Source organism: Rutidosis leptorrhynchoides, chromosome 9 (genome assembly GCF_046630445.1).
Source record: "Rutidosis leptorrhynchoides isolate AG116_Rl617_1_P2 chromosome 9, CSIRO_AGI_Rlap_v1, whole genome shotgun sequence".
NCBI lineage: Eukaryota > Viridiplantae > Streptophyta > Magnoliopsida > Asterales > Asteraceae > Rutidosis > Rutidosis leptorrhynchoides.
The window spans coordinates 79,797,570-79,802,417 of record NC_092341.1 but is presented as its reverse complement, the minus strand read 5'-3'; positions in this window follow the sequence as shown (position 1 = coordinate 79,802,417).

Genomic DNA, 4,848 nt, shown 5'->3' with positions numbered 1-4,848 from the left:
ATAAATCGTATATATTATCTTAAATCAATCCACGATCCAGTGTATACACGTCTCAGGCTAGATCACAACTCAAAGTATATATATTTTTAGAATCAACCTCAACCCTGTATAGCTAACTCCAACATTATTGCATATAGAGTGTCTATGGTTGTTCTAAATAATATATATACATGGGTCGATATGATATGTCAAAACATTTGTATACGTGTCTATGGTATCCCAATATTACATAATATATTAGAATACATGTATAATACAATATAAGTTAGCTAGGATACGATTTGTATAGATTTGTTAAACATTTCCCGTAGTTAAAAAGATCAAAAATATCCAATCTTGTTTTACCCATAACTTCTTCATTTTAAATCCGTTTTGAATGAATCAAATTGCTATGGTTTCATATTGAACTCTAATTTAAGAATCCAAATATAAAAAGTATAGGTTTATAGTTGGAAATTTAAGTTACATATCAATTAATAAAGAGGTAGTCATTTCCGTCAAAAGAACGACATCTTGATGACCATTTTGAAAAGCATACTTTCACTTTGAGTTTAACCAAGATTTTTGGATATAGTTTCCTGTTCATATGAAAAATCATTTTCCCAGAAGAACAACTTTTAAATCAAAGTTTATCATAGTTTTTAATTATCCAAACCAAAACAGCCCACGGTTTCACTACGACGGCGTATATCCGATTTTATAGTGTTCATCGTGTTTCCAGATTTTAAATCATTAAGTTAGCATATCATATAGATATAGAACATGTGTTTAGTTGATTTTAAAAGTCAAGTTATAAGGATTAACTTTTTTTTGCGAACAAGTTTAGAATTAACTAAACTATATTCTAGTGATTACAAGTTTAAACCTTCGAATAAGATAGCTTTATATGTATGAATCGAATGATGTTATGAACATCATTACTACCTCAAGTTTTCTGGATAAAACTACTGGAAATGAGAAAAATGGATCTAGCTTCAAAGGATCCTTGGATGGCTTGAAAGTTCTTGAAGCAGAATCATGACACGAAAATAGTTCAAGTAAGATTTTCACTCGAAATAAGATTGTTATAGTTGTAGAATAGAATCAAAGTTTGAATATGAATATTACCTTGAATTAGAAAGATAACCTACTGTAAATAACAAAGGTTCCTTGATCTTAGATTATTACTTGGAATGGATTAGAAAGCTTGGAAGTAGACTTGCAAACTTGGAAGTATTCTTAATTTTTATGAAACTATACTTATGGAATTTATGAAGAACACTTAGAACTTGAAGATGGAACTTGAGAGAGATCAATTAGATGAAGAAAATTGAAGAATGATAGTGTTTGTATGTGTTTTTGGTCGTTGGTATATGGATTAGATATAAAGGATATGCAATTTTGTTTTCATGTAAATAAGTCATGAATGATTACTAATATTTTTGTAATTTTATGAGATATTTCATGCTAGTTGCCAAATGATGGTTCCCACACGTGTTAGGTGACTCACATGGGCTGCTAATAGCTGATCATTAGAGTGTATATACCAATAGTACATACATCTAAAAGCTGTGTATTGTACGAGTACGAATACGGGTGCATACGAGTAGAATTGTTGATGAAACTGAACGAGGATGTAATTGTAAGCATTTTTGTTAAGTAGAAGTACTTTGATATATGTCTTGAAGTCTTTTAAAAGTGAAAGAATACATATCAAAACACAACATGTATATACATTCTAATGGAGTCGTTAAGTCTTCGTTAGTCGTTACATGTAAGTGGTGTTTTGAAACCTTTAAGTTAACGATCTCAATTAATGTTGTTAACCCAATGTTTATTATATAAAATGAGATGTTAAATTATTATGTTATCATGATATTATGATGTATGAATATCTCTTAATATGATATATACATTACAATATCGTTACAACGATAATCGTTACATGTAAGTCTCGTTTCGTAATTCTTGAGTTAGTAGTCTTGTTTTTACATATGTAGTTCATTGTTAACACACTTAATGATATATTTAAATATCATTTTATCATGTTAAATATAGTGTATCAATATCTTAATATGATACATATGTATTTAGTAGACGTTATCATAACGATAATCGTTATATATATCATTTCGAGTTTCTTAACTTAGTAATCTCATTTCTTATGTATATCACACATTGTTAATATACTTAGTGAGATACTTACTCATCATAATCTTATGTCAACCATATATATGTGTCTATATATACCACAACATGTAGTTTTTACAATTTTGTAACGTTCGTGAATCACCGGTCAACTTGGGTGATCAATTGTCTATATGAAACTTATTTCATTTAATCAAGTCTTAATAAGTTTGATTGCTTAACACGTTGGAAACATTTAGTCATGTAAATATCAATCTCAATTAATATATATAAATATGGAAAAGTTCGGGTCACTACAGTACCTACCCGTTAAAAAAATTTCGTCCCGAAATTTTAAGCTGTTGAAGGTGTTGACGAATCTTCTGGAAATAGATGCGGGTATTTCTTCTTCATCTGATCTTCACACTACCAGGTGAACTCGGGTCCTCTACGAGCATTCCATCGAACCTTAACAATCAGTATCTTGTTTTGCTTAAGTCTCTTAACCTCACGATTCATTATTTCGACGGGTTCTTCAATGAATTGAAGTTTTTCATTGATTTGGATTTCGTCCAACGGAATAGTGAGAACTTCTTTAGCAAAACATTTCTTCAAATTCGAGACATGGAAAGTGTTATGTACAGCCACGAGTTGTTGAGGTAGCTCCAGTTGGTAAGCTACTGGTTCGACACGATCTATAATCTTGAATGGTCCAATGTACCTTGGATTTAGTTTCCCCCGTTTACCAAATCGAACAACGCCTTTCCAAGGTGAAACCTTAAGCATGACCATTTCTCCAATTTCCAACTCTATATCTTTTCTTTTACTGTCCGCGTAGCTCTTTTGTCGACTCTGGGCGGTTTTCAATCGTTGTTGAATTTGGATGATTTTCTCGGTAGTTTCTTGTATTATCTCCGGACCCGTAATCTGTCTATCCCCCACTTCATTCCAACAAATCGGAGACCTGCACTTTCTACCATAAAGTGCCTCAAACGGTGCCATCTCAATACTAAAATGATAACTGTTGTTGTAGGAAAATTCTGCTAACGGTAGGTGTCGATCCCAACTATTTTCGAAATCAATAACACATGCTCGTAGCATGTCTTCAAGCTTTTGTATCGTCCTTTCGCTCCGCCCATCAGTTTGTGGATGATAGGAAGTACTCATGTCTAGACGAGTCCCCAATGCTTGTTGCAACGTCTGCCAGAACCTTGAAAAAAATCTACCATCCCTATCAGAGATAATAGAGACGGGTATTCCATGTCTGGAGACAACCTCCTTCAAATACAATCGCGCCAACTTCTTCATTTTGTCATCTTCTCTCATTGGCAGGAAGTGTGCTGACTTGGTGAGACGATCAACTCTTACCCAAATAGTATCATAACCACTTGCAGTCCTTGGCAATTTAGTAATGAAATCCATGGTAATGTTTTCCCATTTCCATTCCGGGATTTCAGGTTGTTGTAGTAGACCTGATGGTTTCTGATGTTCAGCTTTGACCTTAGAACACGTCAAACATTCTCCTACATATTTAGCAATATCGGCTTTCATACCCGGCCACCAAAAGTGTTTCTTGAGATCTTTATACATCTTTCCCGCTCCGGGATGTATTGAATATCTGGTTTTATGTGCTTCTTTAAGTACCATTTCTCTCACATCTCCAAACCTTGGTACCCAAATTCTATCAGCCCTATATCGGGTTCCGTCTTCCCGAATATTAAGATGTTTCTCTGATCCTTTAGGTATCTCATTCTTCAACTTTCCTTCTTTTACAACCCTCTGTTGCGCCTCCTTTATTTGAGTAGTAAGGTTAGTATGAATAATTATATTCATAGCTTTTACCCGTATAGGTTCTCTGTCCTTTCTACTCAAAGCGTTGGCTACCACATTCGCCTTCCCCGGGTTGTATCGAATCTCAAAATCATAATCATTCAACAGTTCAATCCACCTGCGTTGTCTCATATTCAGTTGCTTCTGATTAAATATATGTTGGAGACTTTTGTGATCGGTATATATAATACTTTTAACCCCATATAAGTAATGCCTCCAAGTCTTTAATGCAAAAACAACAGCACCCAATTCCAAATCGTAAGTTGTATAATTTTGCTCGTGAATCTTCAATTGTCTAGACGCATAAGCAATCACCTTCATCCATTGCATTAATACACAACCGAGACCTTGCTTTGATGCGTCACAATAAATCACAAAATCATCATTCCCTTCAGGCAATGACAATATAGGTGCCGTAGTTAGCTTTTTCTTCAATAACTGAAACGCCTTCTCTTATTCATCCTTCCATTCAAATTTCTTCCCTTTATGCATTAATGCAGTCAAGGGTTTTGCTATTTTGGAGAAATCTTGGATGAATCTTCTGTAGTAACCAGCCAATCCTAAAAATTGACGTATATGCTTCGGAGTTTTTGGGGTTTCCCACTTTTCAACGATTTCGATCTTTGCCGGGTCTACCTGGATACCTTCTTTGTTCACTATGTGACCGAGGAATTGAACTTCTTCCAACCAAAATGCACACTTTGAAAACTTAGCGTACAGTTTTTCTTTCCTCAATACTTCTACCACTTTTCTCAAATGTTCTTCGTGCTCTTGATCATTCTTTGAGTAAATAAGTATGTCATCGATGAAAACAATGACAAACTTGTCAAGATATGGCCTACACACTCAGTTCATAAGGTCCATGAACACAACTGGTGCGTTAGTCAATCCAAACGGCATAACCATAAACTC